Here is a 21,929-nt window from a genome sequence, read left to right as displayed (position 1 = left end):
TTTCCCTGCCCTTCTGTGTGGCATCCTGAGTGTCCACAGGGCTGTCTAGTTATATGACCCTGGAGTGACCCTTCACACTGAAATCGCCATTTGGCCCTGACTACTTCAGACCAGAAAAACTACAGCAATTACAACCTAAACAACCAGGCCAGTCCTTCAACTACAAGATGGATAATTTTTCTTCATTTTTAGAAAGTGAAGAACATTTTGAGAACCCAAATAATTCCTACTCCCCTCAAACAATTTAAGTGCTTCACAAGATCCCTTCAAAGAACACCCCTGTAAGAAAGATGACTGGTGTATAACAAGAGTGCTGAATGCAATGAGCTTTATCTCTTTCCTCTGCCAGGGCATTAACTGATCAGGAAGCAAAAACTGGTCAGATGAGCTCTTCCTAATTTTTGCTGTAACATACAGGCAGAGACTGCTTGGTCTCGAGGGAATAATGGCCACAATATAGGACCTCCTCCCAGAAGGCAGGAACATCGTGTCTGGTGTGTTCTGCACTAGGCCAGGCCCACTGAAGTCCTGAGGAGCTGTTAAACTGAATCAGCCACTTTCTAGTTTTCTCCCAAGTCCAGGTCATCACTGTACCTAATTCCCACAGTCACTAAGGGAAACAGGCCACTCCCTGATGCCTTGTCTTCCTTCCTTGATCATGCAGGTCCCTGGGGTCAGGCCTTAGTGGGAATACAGTTGAGTTTATAGGCCAGAAGACAATTCAGGAAGTTTGAGTTACTTGTATACCCAAGGCGTACAAGGCCAAGGCTATGGATAACAGACTTGTTGGTCTAACACAAGTTAGAAGTACTGTGAGATAAAATTCATGTGAAGAAAAAAAAAAAAAAACCATTAAGTTTGGGACTTAAAAACAAACCACTGAGACCCTAAATCTCATGTCTGGAGAAAATTAGTGGAATTTATATTCCCTCAAAATGATCAGAAAATAAATCCTTAGCTACTTCAAACAAATCCAGCAGCTCGAGATCATCTGTTGGATGAAAAGAGTTCAAAATGACTGTACTTGAGGAACTCACTTATCTACTTAGCATTTGCTACAATGCAATGTTTAAATGCTCTAAGAGATCCAGTGAATTAGCGGGGAGGCCCTTTTTCCCATGTCACATTTTCTGCATCAAAGATGATGAATAAGCTGCTCTTGAGCCAGGGCCACCTGAGCAGCCTCCAGCGAGGCCAGCCAACTGACACTTCCCCACTCTGCCCGGCCACTGCTTAGATATGGGTGAGTGGATCTGGTCAATGGGGTTAGGGTCAACCCTCTGGCACCAGTAATTTACAGACTTGAGATGTGGCTGCAATATAAGAGATGTAAGGACTTAAGTACCTCTTTTCAGTCTTCAGAATGCCAAGTCATGGGGGAAAAAAAAACTAAAATTAAAACAGAAGATACTTCAGGAGACCCGAGAGAGAATTTATTGACTCCAAGGGACTAGGATTGACTTGTTAAAGAGAACTATAGAGTCCTCATCTGAAGAGGATTTCAAAAATGCACTCAATATTCTGCAGATCCTCCAATTAAGAGGTGGGTCTATTTCTCTGCTTGTTTCTTCTGGAATGGCCTTTTGAGTTGCTTTGGCCAACAGAATGTGATGGAAGTAACATTTTCTAAGTTCCGAAACTGGGCCTCATGAGTCTTGAATTTCCAATCTCCCTTTGGAAACTTGGGCTGCCACCTGAACAAGCCAGGGCTAGTCTTGCTGGATGATGAGAGACCCAAGGACCAGCCCCCCAACAATCTCTTCCTCTCTCACCCTAGTGGATCACCAGCTGTCCCCCAGAAGGAGAACTGGAAACTGACCAGCAATTGACTGAACTCATGAGTGAACCCAGCTGAGACCAGCAGAACCATCCATCTGAGCCCAGTTCAAGTTGCTGGTCCACAGAACTGTGAGCTAAGTAACAGTTGCTGTTGTAAGCCACCAAGTTTTACGGTGATTTGTTACATAGCAAAAACTCATAAACCATTCTCAAAAACTTTTTGGAAGGGAAGAGATGACCAAATGTCCGAATGACATTCAACTCCTCAAAGACAGGAAACCAGACCAATGACTTCTCAAATAGTCTACAAACTAGGGTAAAAATAATCAAGATGAAAATCAAAGTCATAGAGAACAAATTAAATTATCCTTCATAAATAATATCCTCTGCCACCCAGTAAGGAACGTGGGTACAATATTTAGAAAATTTAAAGTCGTTTTATTACTGGTTTATCAGTAGAGCAGAAAATTGAATGTTAAAATCTTTACCCCAATAACTTTTAACTTTCACTCTCTTCCCTTTATTTCTCAGAAGTCTAGTCTTCTATCTTTCCTTTCCCTAGTTTTTATAATTCCCATTACTTCATATCTCTGCTGTAGTCTTCTAACAAAAACAGGAACAGCAGCAACTTCTACTCATGAAGGTACTTTCCCAGGTGCTTTTAACACCTACCTAGTAAAACAATATAATTCGCATCACATTGTGAATTCTCACTCCTACCCCATTAGGGAAGTATGATCAGATCCATTTTATAGAGCAGTAAACTGCGGCTCAAAGAGTTTAAGTAAACTTGCCAAGGTCATTGGTTTGAATGTGCTGGAGCTAGAATATAAATCACCATCTGTCTGGTTATGTGGCTCATGAGTTTTCCATTATGTAACACTGCTCCTAAGGAATAGTAAGTGCTGAGCTCATAACAGAGACTTCTTATGAGAATGCAAACTTAAAATACAGTGACTATAAATAAATATAAGAATAAATACATATGTGTATATATACATACGCATATATTGGAACGGAGAGAGAAATAGAGAAAGAGAGAAAATAAAAGAGAGAGAGAAATAATTCTGAAAACTGCAATTCTGCCAAAAAAATTGGAATTTTATTGACTTTGGCCAAAACCTTTCCAAGAGTTAGAAAATCAAGAATATATAACAGTTAAGGTTAGTGGTAGCCTGGAAGTATCTACTAAAAGATATCATTGGCTCAATTACCTCTGGGTCTAAAGTATATACATGTGAAACCATCAGGAGGGGAACCATGTGAAATTCGACCAACTAATTGCACATATTCATGAACAGTTTTGCCATAATACAACTGTTACTAAAGTAAAGCTTGTGTTTAATTTAAATGAACAAATATAATCTTATCAATGACTTTAAACTTAGAAGTGAATCATTTCTTTTACTCAAAAAGAAATGTGGGCTCAAAAAGTAAATCTATTGTCTTAGAAACTCACACTGTTAATTGTTTATATACCGCATTAAATTCACTTCCTCTCTCCTAATTATATAATGAGGAAGAGATATAAGAATTTTTAAATTTTTGTTTGTCCCTCATTTTCTCAGTTTAAATGAATTAGTTCAGGGCAGGCCAGTTAGTTCAGCTGGTTAGAGTATAGTGTTATAACACCAAGGTCAAGGGTTCAGATCCCTGTGCTGGTCAGCCACCAAAAAATTATTTCATTCATTCAGTGTCCTTGAGATCAAGCCAGCGTGTAATTAAGTATCAGTTTGGGGAAAAGTGCGTAAGTACTTTGAATTAAAACTGGGAAGGACCCTACCCCTCTACACCCAAAGCACAGGCAAGTCAGAGTCCCTAACTGATGGTGACTCACCACATCCAAGGGACCAAAATCTGGAGGAACCTCAGCCTTTCCCTACTTAGCCCTCTCTGGAGGAGGCTCTTTCTTCCCACCCCTGCCACAATAGGACAGAATTCCTCCCATCGATCCAGCCACTGGGCCTCTACTCGTGGTGTCTTTTTTTGAGCTGCCCCCCCATCCTATGGCTTTATTACCCCTCCCCATCTCCACACCAGGCAGCCCTCTACCTTTCTCTCAGGTACCTGTCATACCTAGATACCCAAAGTTTTTCCATACCTGACCCAGGGGCATAACTGACAAGCCCCTGAGCTGTCACCTTGGCCACACATCTCTACGTCTCTATGCTCTGTCCCTGGAAATTCTCAAACTTATCCTTTGCTGTTCCTGAAAGACCCCTACCCACCCCCAGCACGTTGTCCAGGCCCCTCTCACCAGATCTCACCCTCCTTATGCCCCACTGCTCAGCCTCTCCGTGGCAGACCCCTAACCAGTCTGCACTACAGGGCTCCTCTTCTGGGAACTTCTGCTGCTCCGCTGTGTCTCCATAAACCCCTCTCCGACCTCCATCTCCCCTTTCTGTTACCCCACTCACCTCCACGCCCCTACTCTGCTCCCCATCTGCCATCTGGAAAGTCAAGACCAAAGTCTTGTTCTCCAAGAGGAAAGAATCAGTGAGTGTTCACACTGAAAGAGACCTTGGAGGTGTTTTAATTCAAAACCACGGATACTGCCCTTATTAAGTAGCTTACGCCACTGCTGAGCAACCTGAATCATAAAGTTGTCATATACTGAAGCAAAAGCTGTCTCTTTATCACTTCTGCTGGATGGTCATGGATCTGACTTGAGAACTACTCCCTTTAAGCATCTGAAGACTGTCATAAAGAAGGACTCTTGAGTATTATTCTCAGATCTTGTCCCTCCTCTGCTCAAAATCCTGAATCTCATCAGGATGAACAGCCGGATTCCAGGCCCTCCTTTCTCTGCCCTCCCACCCGTCAGCTTCTTCCAGCATCATCTCCCCTCCCCCTCACTCGCTCTGCTCCACCTGCCCTTGGCCTCTCCATGCTACCCCACACCCTTGCATGCATGTGTCCTCAGGAACCACTCTTCCCAGCCATCTGGGTTGACTGTGCCTTCAAGGCCTTCAGGTTCAGATGCCACAATATCAGAGAGGCCTTCCCAGACCACCCTAAGTCAACAAGCCACCCCATCCTGTCTTATTGTCCTCCATAACATGAATCACCTCCTGAGAGATTACCAAGTGATTTGTTTTCAATCTCCCTCACTGCATATCAGCTCCACAGGGACCAGACCTTTGCTTGATTCACTGCTGTAGCAACAGCACCAAGAATACAGCACCTGGCACAAAGTAGGTGCTCTGCAAATATTTATTCAATAAAAGCATTCCCACCCCACCCCCTCCCACCCTCACACCCATCCCTCATCGCTCACATACTAGTTTGTCTTCTCTCACACTGGCCTGCATATCCAGCTTGCATAACTAGCAGGGTGATTTTGAAGACTGATTCTGACCTTTGACAGCTGAGCAGTCCCTCGCAGCTTTGGGTCTCTGGGACTTCATAAAGATGTCTACTTCCTCCCTTACCTCACTCACACCAGCCCTTTCCTTCACTTCCCTTCCTGATTCAGTAGTGATAAGTATACGTCTATGTCATCCTCCAATCTGCTGATGAGATGAACAGACAAAGCACTTCTAGAGACCTTCCCCTCCTCCAGCTTTAAGCAGAGTCGGCATTGTCTTGACTGCCTCTTAGCAAATCCATGCTACCACTTAGCACTGCTCTCTTCCTGTTCACAAGGGATCTGTTTAATAATCAGCTCTACGAGTTTTCCAGGTATTATTAATGTCAAGCTTTTCACTTTTCAAACATCAGTACTGTACTCACGTCTCTAGCATTTAGGCACCTCATACTTGACTTTGCTATTCCTTATACTAGTTTCTGACAGTTCATGCTGCTTTTATATTTTGCCCTAAGATAAAACATCAATCCTTCTATCTTCTGGATACATTCTTTTAAATTCTGAGCTTATCAGAAATCTCTCTAGTCCCTCTCTGGTGTCATTACCACCCCACCACCACCCACTGGCATCTTTGTTTTATTGTTCTTTTTTATAGTTTAAATTTTCTTCTAATTTCATCCCTCGTGATCCATATTTACATTAGATTCTCTAGTGATGGAGTCTATCTAATTTTTCTTCTGGATCTTTTGAAATCCTCCTCCCAAAAGTGCTGATTCAGGGATAATTATGTCCAAGCATTACTTAACTTGTTTTTATAAACAAAATAGAAATAGTCATTACCCTCTTCGTTTTGGTGGGGGTTTTTTGTTTGTTTGTTTGGTTTTTGGTGGATGGCCAGCTGGGATTTTTTTAAACCTTATTTAGCTCAGTGTTTAGGACAATATTGGTATATCTGCTGAAGAAAGAAAGAAAAAATAAAAATAAGCAAATGATAGCATCAAAGTAAGAATTTATCACAATCTGTTTTCAGTAGACATAAATTCCTAAAAGGTCTAAACAGTCCCCCTTATCTCTTTTAAAATTATCATGTTAAAGAATTCCTCACTAACTCTACCAGCAAGCCTGTGGCTCCCAAAACACTTGTCCCTAACAAATCATATATTTTGACAGGGAAATGTTTTCCTCAGGTTTATCCTTTCTACACACTCAGCACAGAAACTAAAGCACCCGAGGCCGGCTACTCAGGCACCAAATACAAGAATTTTAAGCCATCCAGAAAAAACAGATCATTCAGATAAAGGGTCTCTGTGTCCCCTGTACCCCCACAAAGACGGGGAGAAGGAAGACAGGCATGATATACAAGGTGTCAGATATTAAATTATCTGGACAAACTGCTTCTAAATTCTTTAAATTTTACTTTTTTTTTTTTCAGATTATATGGAGTCACAAGTCAGGAGTGACTAAAATCTAGCTCTACTACAGAGATTATCCAATAGGGGAAACAAGGTAGATTAGTCACAGCATTCCACCCTGGCCCCCCAAAACACATGTCCTTTTCACATACAAATACATTCATTTTGTCCCCAAGGTCTTAACTTGTTTCAACTTAGAAGTCCAAAGTTCAAAGTCCCATGTGTGAGATCAAAACAAGTTATCTACTTCTAATATATAATGGTGGAGCAAGCATAGGGTACATATTCCCATTCCAAAAGGGAGAAATAGGCCAAAAGAAAAGTGTAACATGTCCCAAACAAGTCTGAAATGCAGCAGAGCAGGCATTAAATCTTACAGCTGGTGAATCATGTACCTTGACTCTATGTTTGACACCCTCTGCACGTTGGTCTTGGGGGTGGGTCCCAAAGTCCTCAGATACCTCCACTTCTAAGGCTTTCCTGGTCTGAGGCCATGCTTCAGCTTTCCCAGGCTGGTGTTGCACTCTGGTAGCTCCACAGTTCTGGAACTGCCCTGTGGTCCCACTTCCATGGCTCCACTAGCCATGGCCTTGGTGGGGTTTTTCTGCTTCAACTCCAACCCCACATTTCCTCTTGGCATTGCTCTAGCAAAGGCTCTATGCAGTGACTCCACCCCTGTGACAGATCTCTTCCTGGGCCTCTAGGATTTTCCATACATCCTTTGAAATTGGGGTGGAGGCTCCCAAGCCTCCATAATACTGGCATTCTGCAAGCCTGCAGACGACTTAACACCACACGGACGCCATAAAGGCTTCCTGCTTGTATATTCCAAGGCTGCAGGTCCAGCCACACCTGAGGCCAATTTAGCCATGGCTGGAGCAGCTAAAGCAGCTGGGGTGCTGGTGTGGGGAGCAGCTTCCCAAGGTTACCCTGGGCAGCGAGCCCATGGAGGGTGCCTCAGGTCTGTTTCTCAAGACCATTCTGTCTCCCTAGGCCTCTGGGCTCGTAATGGAAAGGCAGCTGCTAAGATCTCTGAACTGCCTTCAAGGTCTTTTTTCCCTTCTCTTGATAATGCCTTTCTTCTGTACTAATCTCCTTAGCAAACAGTTGTTGGACTATACCATTGAATTGCTCTCCTGAAAACGCTCTCTGCTTCTCTACCACATGGCCAGGCTGCAAATTTTCCAAATCTTTATGCTCTTCTTCCCTTTTAAATTCTTGATTTATGTCATGCCTTTGCCATCATAACTCAGCATAAGATGTTAAAAGTAGTCATGCAGGTTCCTAATGCTTTGCTACTTAGAAATTTCTTCCACAAATACCTTGGTTCAGCACCTTGAAGTTCCACATTCCATAAAACTTCTGGGCATGAACAGAATGCAGACAAGTTCCTTGCCAGTTCATAGCAAGGGTGATCTTTGCCCCGGTTTCCAACAAACTCCTTATTTCTATCTGAGACCTCCTTAGGATGGTCTTTACAGTGCATATTTCCATAAGAGTTCTGGTCACCACCATTTATCCAGTCTCTAAAACATTCTAAACTTTCCCTGGTTTTCTTGTCCTCTAAACTTTCACCAGCATCTAGGCTTTTTCTAGTCTCTTCCTCCAAATTCCTTCAGCCTCTCCTCAACACCCAGTTCCAAAGTCGTTTCCACATTTTCAAGTACTTGTTATAAGCAACATCCCACTCCTGGCACCAATTTTCTGTATTAGTTCATTTCTGTTGCTTATAACAAAAATACCTGGAACTGAGCAATTTGTAAGAAAATGAAATTTATTGCTTATGATTTCAGAGACTGGGAAGTCCAAAGTCCAGGGAACATATCTGATGAGGGTCTTCTTTGGTTGTGGCTTTACAGCAATGCAGGGGTCTCACATGGCAGAAAATGACAGAACAGAGAGAGATAGAACTTCTCATGTGCTCTCCTTTTACAGCCCTCAAAACCACGCCCATATCCACCATTAAACCATCAACTTAATCACCTCTTCAAGGCCACACCTTTAAATTACCATGATAGGATTTCCCACCCTCCTGACACTGTCAAAGTGGGGATTAAGTTTCTAATACCTGGAACTTTGGGGGACACAATTTAAGCCTGAACAAGTTTGGGGGGGACATTCAATCCACAGCAATAGATAAGGAAACTACCCACCTGATGACGCTTTCGATGCCACTATCTACAAAGCCAGAGTTAGATCAAGGGACACTATGGTGACCTGGGCCCCACAATTGCTCAAACAAGCTCAAACTGTTGCCAACTCCAGTAATCACTCCTTCCTCATATTATTTACAATTTCCCTATACACAGAAATTTAGTCTTTCCTCCCTCTGTCTTTCAAGCACATAGAATACACACAGATGCACACAAACATATATATATATGTTTACTTTCATTGTAAGATGGGAAAAAAAGACAGAAATATGTGGAATTTTGCTAGTTTAAATGTTCAGGTTTTTTCCCCCTGGAATAATTAAATCAAAACAGTGCCAAAAGTCACTTGACTTTGAGGCTTTGGAAACTATGTCTGAAATAATAGAATATTATTAAAACGTTAAGAGAACCCACAGATAATAAAGTCAGTGCTATTGGTTCTTCTGGAATATTTTTCTTCAGGGCACCTTACGAAGAATGCTTGTCTCAGGAAATCATGTGTAAACGGTCTTAGAGAAGTGGCATGGCCCAGGTCACGAGCAAGAAGCCAGAAATAGGAGGCTCTAGGTTCCCAGCTAAACACTGCCTGCAAAGATTTGGTGCACGTCACAAGCTCTCTTCTATGCTAAAGTGAACTGACCAGGGTGATCTCCAGTCAAAATCTCACTCCACTTAAAACTATTTGATTCTATATCTGAGGAAGAGCAAAATAAAGTGTTGTTATTTATGCCAAAATAGGCAATTGGGAGATAAAAGCACTGAATCTAGCCTTCTAGTCTAGGGCAGGAATTCTTAAACTTTAGGGTGTATCAGAATCATCTGGAGAGTTTATTAAAACACAAGTGGCTGCATCTCACTCCTAGAGTTTATAACTCAGTAGGTCTGGGGTGGGGCCCAAGAACATGTATTTCTAACAAGTTCTCATGTGCTGCTGCTGTCCCATGGAGCACAGGTTGAGAATCTCTGGTCTCCAAGGAAGGAACTTGATGTCCACTGATGGGATCAGGGACTTAGGGGAGCAGGGGTCGGGAGGGAAACCAAGACAGCGGAGCCAAAGAAGATATAGATCAGAGAAAGGAGGTGCAAATGTGAACAGCCATGATATTCTTCCAGAAAGTGGAAAAATAAGGACCAGTTGCATCTTCCTAAATTATATGCTAATAGGAATTATGGTATAATTTGTAAAACAGATTATATGTTATTCTGATTATATAGCTTGCTTAAATACTCAAAAAAAAAAAAAAAAAGAAAAAAAAAGAAAACTATAACCTAATAAGCCTGGATGGTAATATAATACTTTCAGAAAACAGGTAAAAACAAAAGTAAATTCTGTCAACAAAGACAACTGGAAATACAGTGGCACACCAATGCTTAGGGGAAAGTAGGGGCTCTATCCTTGGTGTTGAATGTGAATATTTAAGGAAGCATGTGTTGATTCTAGAAGAGGAAAAGTTTGAAACAAGCTAATCTTTTGGAGAGAAGGGAAAGAACGCTGCACTTTGGGCTGTAGAAAATTTAACTTGGAGATTTTTACCGAGAACTAGCAATAATATATTTTGCCTCGGTTTCATGCCTCTAGAATAAAAAAATAAGTAAAAATAAGGAAATTAGAAAAAGAAAAACTGAAGGTAGAACAAAAGGACCTATGTAATATCAGAGATCATTAGAGCTCCCCTGCACGTCTCACTGATAAGCTGCTAGAACTGTAGTTCTGAATCGTGTCTCTGCTTCCATATAACAACACTCAATAGCACACTCCTCAAAGTAACACTCCCATTACAGATGGATTCCCAAGTGTCTGGGAATGGGGCATGAAAGTAGGGTGTCACAGAATAAATGTTTATGTCCCCCCAAATTCATATGTTAAAGCTCTAACCCCCAATGTGATGATATTTGGAGATGGGGCCTTTGGGAGGTAATTAGGCTTAGATGAGGTTATGAGGGTAGGATCCTCATAATGGGATTAGTGCCCTTATAAGAAGAAATCAGAAAGAAGCGCTCATACATACTCGCTCTCTCGCTCTCGCTTTCTCTCTCTTTCTTTCTGCCATGCGAGGACACAGCAGGAAGGTAGCCATTCGCAAGCCAGGAAGTAAGATTTCAACCCAACCTTGCTGGCACCCTGACCTCATACTTGCAGTCTCCAGAGCTGTCTGTGGGTTAAGCCACCTAGTCTATAGTACTTTGTTACAGCAGCCTGAGCAGGCTAAGATGGAAGGGTAGTGAATATAGATAAGACCAGTAGTTTGGGCTCTGAGCTCATCTCAAGGTATTATCATTTACCTAGTGACAATTTACCTAACTTCAAGCCAACAACACAGCAAGAAAGAGCCTCTGGAATGTAATCATCGTCATCACACCACTAGCAGATCTAAAAAGAGAATAAATGGCAGGCTTAGCTAGAGTACCAGCCCTCCTCCCACAGTCACTACCCCCCAACCCGGTTCCTCCCTAATGCTAATTCAAAACAAGAGATGCTCCACAGCAGCAAGTTGCCCTTGCTATTCACTTGATCCTGATGGGACAGTTTGGCTCTGGTCCTTGGATTCTCTTCCAGGCGTCAAGCCCCATGCCTTCTCACTGGAGTTTTGCCCTGCTGTTGGTTACTGGAACCTACCTACAAGTTTCCCTCCCTGTAAAGCAGGCTTGCCCTGAACTCCATCCCAAAGGTCCTTCCTCTACCCCCCCGACAGGTTGGCCTCACGTTGGCCACCTGTATGAACTTCTAGTCGTTGCCTACCTGGGACTCCCCTTACTGTGATGCCCAAACCACTTGTTGGGGAACCGTGTAAATACCAAACAGCTACTGAGCACCAGCTGTGGGCCAGGATCTCTGCTTTAACATGTATTGTCCCTAATCCTCGACACAATGCTGCAAGGTAGATGCTAGCTACCCTTTCCCTTTGTGGGTGAAGAACACAAAGCTTAGACAGTTAAATAACTTCCCAGATCACACAGCTAGTCAGTAAAGACTTGCTATTTTAACCTGTTTTTCTGACTTTCATGTCCATACTCTTACACCACAGTGCCATTTCTCCCCATCCTGTCACCACCCTCCATCCCTTCCCTGTCCTCCACTGTGGACATTTCCCTGGACCGGAGCTGGCTCCTCTTACCTCCTCTCAGGTTCATGTGTGTCAAACCAGCTGAGCCTCCTCCAACAGGGTCCACGGCTAGGTCAGTCGCTCAGTGCACCCCCTTCCATCCCATGACCAGGGCTCTGTCCCAACCCATAAGTGAATCCAATTTGGCGGCTCCCACCTGCCACTCCATCAATTTCCAACTTGTAGTATAAAACGATTACAGCACGGAAGAACAAGTCTGTGTATATTATAAGGAGCCGGGGAAAAGGAGGGAGAAAAGAGACCTGAAAGAAAAAAGAAAATGAAAAAGGAAAAACAGAAAGAAAGAAAAAAATGGTTAAGTAAAAAGTAGAGCAGAAAAGAGAGAAGGAAGAAAGAAGATGTGGTACCTAATAAAACAACATGTGTCAAGTAAGGACACTGGGGCTGCCTAGTCAGGAGGGACAGAGGGCTAAAATCTGGAACCACAGCAAAATTCTTGGTCTTTCTAGTTAAGCCAAAGCAAACTGTTCCTAGCCTGAGAAGAGAATGTGCTTAATGTCAAGATTACAAATCATAAAAGCAATGTTTGATCTTTGATTGGATGTTGGATCAAAAAGAAAGGCAGCTATAAAGTACATTTTTGGGATGATTAAGGCAATTTGAACTTGGATGTATTAGATAATAGCAGGATATCAATGTAAAAATTTTTTGAGCATTATGATTTCTGTTCAGGTTGTTTAGGAGAATGTCTTTGTTCCTCAATGATACCTGCTGAAGTATTTAGAGATGAAATGTCATAATGTCTCAATTAACTTTCAAAAGGTCATCCAAAAAAAAAAAACCCCACAAAATACCCACATACACATATATGCAGAAAGCCAGGGAAATAAGCTAATATGGTAAAATACTAGCAATTGGCAAATTTAGTCGAAGGATATATGTCTTCACTGTACTATTTTTACGACTTTTCTCAGGTTTGAAATTTTTCACCGTAAAAAGTTTAAGGAAAAAAATACATATTAGCTCCAGCTTAAGAAGCAAACACTTCCATGGGGCTCAGGTTATTTTCATTTGCCCAATAAGTTCCTCCTGCTGACCTTGAAGGCACTGTTATGGGGTGTTAGAAGCTCATCCAGCTCTGGATTCAGGCTGCCTACACTGGGATACCATCTAAGGGACAAGTTACTTAACCTTTTCAAGCCTTAGTCTCCTCATCTGTAAAATGAAGCCAAAAATGGTATCTAACTCAAAGGGCTGACTGTGAGAGTTAAAGGAGATAATTCACCCAAGTTGTTATTATTTTTTTTATTGATATGAGAAAAGACAGACTATATCATGATATCCCCACTTAAACTGCCCAAATAGAATCCCAAAGAATAAGCTGTTTTGTTTTAGAATTTTCTTTTTCTCTCTTCCTTTTATATAAAACACAGAGAAACCATTTCAGAAAGATGGCATGTGCCAAAAACCACAGAAATTGGAATCAACCCATGTATCACGTCTTTTAATAGGAGAACAGGGCAACGCCTCTCTACCAAACAAAGTTTCTTATAAATTTGTATAAACTATGTTTCTTAACTTTACATTCAGAGTGAAGCACTTGCCATGAAGAAACAGCAACTGTAAGAAAGAAGGAGCAGCCTTCTGTAGGCAGCAGGACAGTTTATGGACTGGCGGGCGGGGCCAGGTGGGAAACCCAAGGTCTTCCAAACAGATTCCTCCTTTTTGCAGGAAAAGCTCAGGCCTGGGAACTGGGGAGCTGGCCTCTCCCCTCCCCACAGTAACTGCCTTGATGACTGGGAGTGTGGCCCAGACAGAGCACATTCCACAGGGCAGGAGAGTGGGCGTGGGGCCAGCAGCCGTTAAACACCACTTTGTATCCTCCAGCAAAAAGAATGTCTGGAACCAACAGCATGTGCCTTGTTCTAAGAACAGATTTCTCCTCCAGCTATTTCTTCAGCTCACAGAAGAACTGTTCAAGCAGTGTACAACCACCTATACCACAGTTACTTTCCAACTGTGTGCCTCAGTGGGAGATACTCAAGAATATCCATAATTTTAAAAAGCCCAGAGGACAGCATGCATCCAACATTCATAAAAACTTAGCCCTAAATTAAGTTAGCACAAATACTGAGAGATACACACAAATTTAAAAAAAAAAAAAAAAAAATCAAGTCTATACAAAGCTGTCTACTTAGTCCCAGAGTTTGAGTTATGTTAAAAAAAAAAAAAAAACAGGGGAAGGGGACATATCAGTTGCTATGCAAGACACTAAAGGGAGCTGAGAACACTGCAGAACTCACTTTTTTTGTGCCAATGCTGTGATGGGTTAGTGCATACAGAACTCAGGTCCTTACTCTGTGTAGTCCTAGTGCCCTGGATTTCTTTCTCCATTGCAAACCACCTTATCATATATTCTTACCTTAATCATGGACTTCTCTAGATAGTCACAAAAAGCCATAGACTATTTCTAATGCATATTCTGGCTCTTATTCATCTTTCTAAAATTATTAATTAAAAATTAAGCCAACCTATTTAAAAGAAGAAAACATGGAAAACAATTTAAAATTCTAATAATTGGATATCAGTTAAGAAACTACAAAATATACATGCAATGAATAATACACAGCCATTAAAAAGTGATGGATAAATATTAAAATAGGAAAAATATCCATCATTGAATATAAGGGAGCATGACACAATGGTTATATAAAGAATATAAATTATAGCTATGCAACAGAAATATTCAAATTGGTGCATCCATTAGGGAAAACGGTATGGAGGTTCCTCAAACAACTACAGATAGAACTGCCATAGGATGCTGGGTACATACTTAAAGAAATGCAAGTCACATTGAAGGAATACTTGCATGCCCATGTTCACCTCAGCTCTATTTACAACAGCCAAGAGTTGGAACCAACCTAAATGTCCATCGTTGGATGACTGGGTAAGGAAAATGTGGTATATCTACACAAGGGAATACTACTCTGCCATAAAAAAGAATGAAATGCTGCCATTCTCAGCAACTTGGATGAACTTAGAGAAAATGTTAAGTAAAATAAGCCAGGCACAGAAAGAGAAACACCACGTGTCCTCACTCATAAGTGGGGGCTAATAAAACATAAACACATATATATATTAAAAAAAAAAACAGAAAGATACAACAATCAGAATGATACATTGAATTTTCAAAAAGAGAGAACAGAATTGAGGTTATGAGAGGACAGAAGCAGGGGAGGAAGGGAGGAACTGGATAAGGGCCATAAAACATGACTATATTATATAATGTTGAATATACTAATTATCCTGATTTGAGCATAACATATTGCACACAGGTATTGTTATTCAACTCCATACCCCATGGATATGTACAATCAACTATGTTTTAATTAAAAAAAAAAAAATTCATAGCAAAATGCCCAAATGCTAATGCAACACTAATCAACTGTGGCTGAGGGAAGTGGATAATAAGTTTTTGAAAGCTATCTTTCTTACTTGTTTTCCAATTTCTGTAATGGGGTAATATTCTTTCTGTAATGAACAATAACAGTACTTTTTCTTGATTAGAAAAACAATGAATCTAGAATAAGGACAAGTTTCTTATTTTGAATTCCATAGTCATCTAACGGAACTAAACACCAACATATCTGCGATATTCACTGATAAACACACTGTGGATCAATCAACACAGGGAGCATTTTCACAGCAGCAAGCACCCATATGGACACTCTGGTAACAGAGTCCTCCCGGTTTGATTTGGAAACTGTCCCCAAATCCCAACATTGGAAAGAAGCTACAGAGCCTTTATGAAAATATTTATACCATACATGAGAGAAAACACACACACACACACACACACACACACACACACACACACACACAAAACCCACACCAGAAAATTGGGAGAAATGAGCCAACATGAAAAACTAAAATGGTTTGAATCCCTCAACTTAGTCATAGAGATCTCTTTTCCAGCTTGTGTGGAAGACTTGGGTCAAGGGGAATTTACAAGCTCACAGCGGGTGTGTGCTCAAAGTTGATGAAGTTTAAATAGTCTTAGTACTACAGCAGAGAACACAGTTTCCTAAACAATGACCCACAGGTGCCTATTCTCCTTGAACACACTGGAGAGCCTCGTGGCCCTTGGGAACTGGAAGAAAGCACACCTGGAAGTTAGAGTCTACTGTGGTCCTCAGAGGGAGTAAGTGACAAAAGATAACAAGAGATGTCCTAAAGTCAAGAAAGTAGTAGCATAGGGCCCATCTGGCACTAGATAAGTTATTATGCCCAGAGACTTAATATTATGGGTCTGAGATACTAATGCCTAATGCCATGCAGGCAAAAAGTGAGAATGGCAAGAGGGAACTTTGTCAGTCACAGTTTTACAGCTTAGCCTTAAAACTCTCCTCTTAAAAACCTACTTGCATTGTTTAATCAATTATCTACACAGAGCTCCTAATTAATGACTCCCCCATCCATATTCACAGTTGAAGTCTCCAGTGGTTAGCCATGCAAGTTTTCACAAGATTTCCAACAATCTTAAAACATTTTATGAGTTGGCATTGCATGTTCTGGGGAACGTTTCCAACCCAATGATTGCTCATCATTGACTCTGTTGGGGAAAATCTGGAACCAACTAGGAATGAGAAATGATGAAAGAAGGAACCTATTTGAGGCAGAAATATCCATATTATAAAATTAGAAATAAAAGAAATAATGTCAAGCATCTGCTTCTTTAAAAAAAAAAAAATCCATCTCCTTGAGTAAAAACATATGAATAAAAATACTTGTCCTATCTACCCCACTGGTTTCATTCACTCAATAAATATTTCTGAGAGCTGGGTCCTGGAGTACAATGGAGATGAAAAGTGACCAGATCCTTGCTCTATTACAACTATACAACTATACTACTGGGAAAAAATATTCAATCAAATAATCAAAATAATAAACCAAAAAATATGAAATGCTATTAGTCTCTGAAATAAAGGAAACCAGATCTCTAAGAGCAGGAGGAGTTTCCTTAAGGCTTGAGCCCAATCTGAAGGATAAGCATCAGTTAACAAGGCAAAGGGAAGGGGGGAGGAATAGTGTTCCAACAGAGAGAACAGCATGTGCAAAGCCCTGTGGCAGGAAGCAATGGGTTCAGAGAACTTAAAAAGGGGAAGGGGGCTTTCATGGCTAGAGCACACATGGCCAGGGAAGAGCAATACAGTGGTCCAACCACAGAGGGTGCTACAGGCCTTGCTAGGGATTGTGTTATTATCACAGCAATATAAAGCCAATAAGGGGTTTAAGGAATGACAGTGACATAACCAGATTTACATTTTGAAAAGATGTCTCCTAAATTTGGGAGTGATAGGAAGGAGAGAGAGGACAGAATAGATGTGAGAGTGAACAGGCTACTGCAGTAGTCCTGGGGGGAGCTTCGTCCTAATGAGGTGACCAAGGAGATGGAAAGAAGACGGAGGTAGGACATTTAGGAGGAAAGGTCCATAGGACTGAGTGACAAATTGAATGAGGTGTTAGGGAGAGGATGATGTCAAGGCTGGCTCCTAGGAGCCTGGTCTGCCCACTTGCACTATTCAATGAGATAGGAAATAGGTTTGGGGTTGAGCTTGGAGCAGAGAAGCATCATAATTCAGGCTTGGACATACTTAGTTGAGCAACCTTTGAGACAGCCCAGTGGAGAGACAAGCTGGCAACTGAATAATCTGGTCGTGAAGAGAGATCCAGGCTAAAAATATAAATTATGGGCCCATCATAATATAAACTGTAATTAAAGTCATAAAAATTGCCCAAGGAAATGTTACAGAGTGGGAAAAGATGACATTTCAGCTTCGAGCCTTGAGATGCTCAGACTGTTTTAGAAGGTTGTCTGAATCAAAGCAGATAATGTATATGAACGTGTTTTACAAACTTTAAAGCATTATAAAAATATTAGTTACTATAAAAGCAAAAGAGCTTGGAGAATAATCTTTATCGCTGTATTTTACAGGTGTAGAAACTGATAAAGAAAGTTACACATCAAGCTCTACAAGGCCAGTCGTTATATAGAACTCAGCAGGAATTGAATCCATATCAAAGCTCCAAAAAGTCCGGGAAAAAAGACTGAGTTCTCTGTGAGCCCAAGAGGCTCTCAGAAAGGGGCGTAGAGTTACTCATAATCAGCAGGGTATTTCTTTTCCAGAACCCACAAATGAGTCCCATACGGAGGCCTCTGCAGTGAGCTGGCTGCAGCTCCTGGCTGGGCTGTCACACTGTCACCTCACATCTGCAGGACTCTCCCCTTCTCCCTCCCTTCAAAGGCCTTTGTCATTTGCTCCCCACTGTCACAAGCAGGACACAAGGGCCTTTGCTTCTGTACTTCTTAAAAGCAGAATGAAGTTTGAGGAGCCAGGAAGTTAGAAAGAACCTGCATTTCAGGAAGGACCAGGACCCGTGACTCCGTGAGAAGAAAAATACAAGCAGCGCACAACGCGTTTCTCTTCATCTCCCATGGCCTCAGCACCAATTTTAAAACAGCAGGAAAAAGAGAGGCAATCAGGCTTTGCATAATACAGCTTTTATTTTTCTCTTAGGAAAACTGTTTTCAACTACACTCATTTGCTGGAATTAAAAGTGGTTTTGCCTTCAAAACAGTGACCTTAGAATCATTCCATCCAGCTGCAAGAATCAAATGCAATTCAGCACAGCCTCTGGGAAAGACACTGAGTGGGAGGCAGGGCGGGGTGACCGTCACTGGTTTCTCCTGCTCTGAAAGTCTGCTCCCATATGGAAGAAGCACATGTTCCACAGATATCACCTTTGATTAAGGAATCAGCATCTTTTAAAAACATCTCCTTTCTCTTTGCTAATATGTGAATCAATGGTACTCAGAATTCTGATTAATCAAGTAAGTTTTGGGTTCAACATGAATATTTTATCAGCCAAGAGTTTGCTCTTACCCACTTTCTCTCTGGACCTTTTTTGGGGTTGCTTTATAAAATATATGGCCACCCAGCCACCGGGCATGTGCTAACACCTGACCCGACCCTTTCCCCACAGAACGGATGCAGTTTCTCTCCACTCATCTTAACTCTCAACCTTTGAATGGCATCAGCCCCAAATTCCCTGCTCAAAGCATCTCAATGCGGTGGTTCGCACTATTTTATCCATTAGTCCAATGATCCTCAAATCCATCTGCATGCTACAATCACCTGGAGAAGTGGTTGTGTTTTTTTCCCCAACATTCTAATTTGATAAATGTAAATTGGAGCAAAGTTGAAAGAATTTTATAATGAATACTGTGTATGTCTACCAGCTAGATTCGATCATTAACATTTCATTGTTCTTGCTTATCATAAGTCTATCCACTGATACATTCATCCATCACTCTATTTTTTTATGCATTACAAAGTAAATTGCAGACCTTGGTATAAATACAAATCCAATCTGGGGACTATTTTAAAAATTCCTATGTCCCATCTCCAGGAATTTTGATTTGGTCAGCCTTGAGTAGGGTTCAAGCCTCAGCATTTTAAAAAATTTCCCCAAGTAATTCAAATGTGCAGCCAAAGCAATGAGCGAGAATGTCTCAGCTTCCATAAGCCCTGACCGGGGAGTAGGAGAGGTTGGAGGGTGGAGACTGATGAAATCATAAATGTCATAAGCTGTGCAGCCTGCAGCACTCAGTCTTCTTGTATGTATACACCAACCCACCCAACCAACCACCCACAAACAAAGGATGCAAAGGCAAATGATGCGGGAGCTGGGGATTGGAAAGGGAGACTTCCCTTTATTCCTTTAAAATGAAGGCTGCAGCGGGAAGTTCAGGTCTACAGACACTCCCTGAGCTTCCAACTTGAACGTCGCCCCTGCCCCACTGCCTCCTGTATTCTTGCCAGTTTCCTTCCCCCTTATACTACCTCCCATCCACAGTGGAAGGCTGCATGGAAATGGGCTGCAGAGCTTCTCAAAATCAAGCAAAAGGGACAAAGCAAGATTAACATTTAACCCTGCCTGAGTATTTTAGTCCAGATGATCCAAAAATCAAATGCTTAGGTGGCAAAAGCTATTGAATCAGCAGCATCTCCACATCTGTCTCCTTAGAGACCCAGAGCTCACATATGAAATGGTTATGCAACAACACAGTGATTATAGAATAAAACTGGGGACAGATAATACTTATGGGAGTTCAGAAAAAGGAATGATAAACAGTGACTCTGGAAAGAATCTCAGTATAGCCCACTGGGCACATAACCAAATAATTAGTAGCAATTTGAGAAAGGCCTGGACAATTAATTTCATGTTGAAGGAGATAAGTGATAAATGGATGATTGATAGATAATCATATATTACGACAACAAATCTTGCTTTGTTTTATATATAAAGAAATGTAAAGGCGATCTCCAGCTATGCCTTATAATTTGGATTTAACCATACCTTTCAACTGGGAAGTACTTTTAACCTTTTCTGAAGTGATTCCATATAAATAATCTCATTTAGTCCTCATATCAACTTTGTGAAATCAATGGGAATTACCATTTCACTTTACAAATGAAGCAAATGAGGCCAAGATAAAATTAAATCTGAGAGTATAGAGCTCGATGAACCCAAAAACATAAATGTCCTGATTTCTGGCCACCTTTTTCTAATCTCAAGGCACTGCAGAAAAAAAATTTAAATCAAGGTCAGATAGAATAATCACTCTTAAAACAGACTTTATAGCAGAAGAAATAAGCTTGAAAATCAAATAAAATGTCCTGATGTCATTTCTGGTTCCTGATGTGATTTCTAGTTCTACTTTCAGATGGTTGCAGAAATAGCTGTATTTTCATGAAATGCAGATAAAGCATAGTACATGCCTAGGCCTAGATGATCTCAGTGCAGTTTACATAGGTTACAGCATTTGTTATATTTCTGTGCATTTGGGGAGAGTCCACAACTTATCTCTGAATGGCACATAAGATATATACTTCATTTTTTTCTCTTTAATTTGTTGGCAGGGTGTGGGGGGCAACTTTTAAAAAGCAGGAGATACTACACACAAAAAAATCCAGCAACACTGGGCCCAGGTTCCTGTATGGCAACGGTCTGTTGGAGCTGAGTGGCTACTGCTTCCTTTAAACAGGTCCTGAGCTTTCTGAGTCCCTCTAGTCCCTCCCTCTCTCTGTGATCTCCCTGACCAGTTTCACACAATTAACTGCCTGACTCCTGAGCCGAAATAAACAAAGATGACAGATGGCCCAGGAAGGTGGTAATGATCAGCCCTGCTGCTATCGAAAGGTTAGTAAGTGACATCACACCATTTTCAAATAATGGTGAGTAGGAAAAGAACATAAGACACTGGTCAGGCAGGGACAGTGGGGGTCAAGAAGCTGGATGACCCTGTCCACTGTTCTCCAGCGAGTGATGAGGAAGGACAGGAAAGGAGGCCTGCTTATGCTTGAGGGGCAGGTGACGTGCTAAAATCTGTGGAAGAGAGATATAAATGAAAATCTCAAAGGGGACACATGCACTAGTCTTACCAACTGCCTGTGAGCACCTAGAGATTCAAGAGTGGCAGAATGAGATAGGTGTGATGGCATCTTGGAGGTAACCTGAGAACTCAGAAGTTGTGGGACAAAACTTGAGAGTCACAATGTGAGTAGCAAATGATGCTACTCGGGAAAAAAGAAATTTTTCAATACTGGTATCATAAGTGCAAAATCTGAGGGATTAGCCATGTCTGCCTGGAGTGCCCTAATAAGAGAAGAACTAGGGCCAAGTCTGAGCTTGCTAGGGGAAAGAGCTGTGTTCAAAGGGGCGTCTCCAAAAGGCAACAGTGAGGAAAGAAGAAACACCAGTGCTTTGCACCTGTCATCTGTGTTCTAATGGGTCCCAGCTCTAGCATGTTTCACCCATTTTCTCATAAACTTGTTTTAGCCTGATTTTCCTGCTTTTACCCCCAGGATCAGGACAGGGCAAACTGCAAGGCTGACCGGGCAAAGCACAGTAAGGGCAGGCAGGCTGCTGGGCCAAGATATCAAAAAGCAAGAAATCTCATAGTTCCAGTGGGTCTCTCTGGCCTGGAGCAGCTCGGAGGTGGGGTCAGCCAGTTAAAAAGGTTTCAGATTGGTGGGAAGCACCGCAGGCCTAGACAAATTCAACTGCAGAAAGGGGTAGAGAAGACTTGCTGATGCCAAGGCTAACCCCGAGCACTACAGACACCTGCAAATAGCAAACCTAGTTTCAC

General features: G+C 41.6%; 1 protein-coding gene across 2 annotated transcripts in view; it reads right to left on the bottom strand.

Moving 5' to 3' along the window:
- The window catches only part of CREB3L2 (cAMP responsive element binding protein 3 like 2), a 127,892-nt gene that overhangs the window by 86,260 nt on the left and 19,703 nt on the right, over positions 1–21,929 (bottom strand). Inside the window, exon 1 of one of the 2 annotated variants that reach the window (XM_063099933.1) lies at positions 11,768–11,916. The exons of the other annotated variant lie outside the window; for it this stretch is intronic. The gene's annotated coding sequence lies outside the window, so the exon portion shown is untranslated. Of the gene's footprint in view, positions 1–11,767; positions 11,917–21,929 lie in introns of those variants that run through there. 2 annotated transcript variants of the gene reach the window in all.

The sequence above is a fragment of the Cynocephalus volans genome, chromosome 6 (assembly GCF_027409185.1).
Source record: "Cynocephalus volans isolate mCynVol1 chromosome 6, mCynVol1.pri, whole genome shotgun sequence".
NCBI lineage: Eukaryota > Metazoa > Chordata > Mammalia > Dermoptera > Cynocephalidae > Cynocephalus > Cynocephalus volans.
This window is presented reverse-complemented; position numbering and strand designations above follow the sequence as displayed.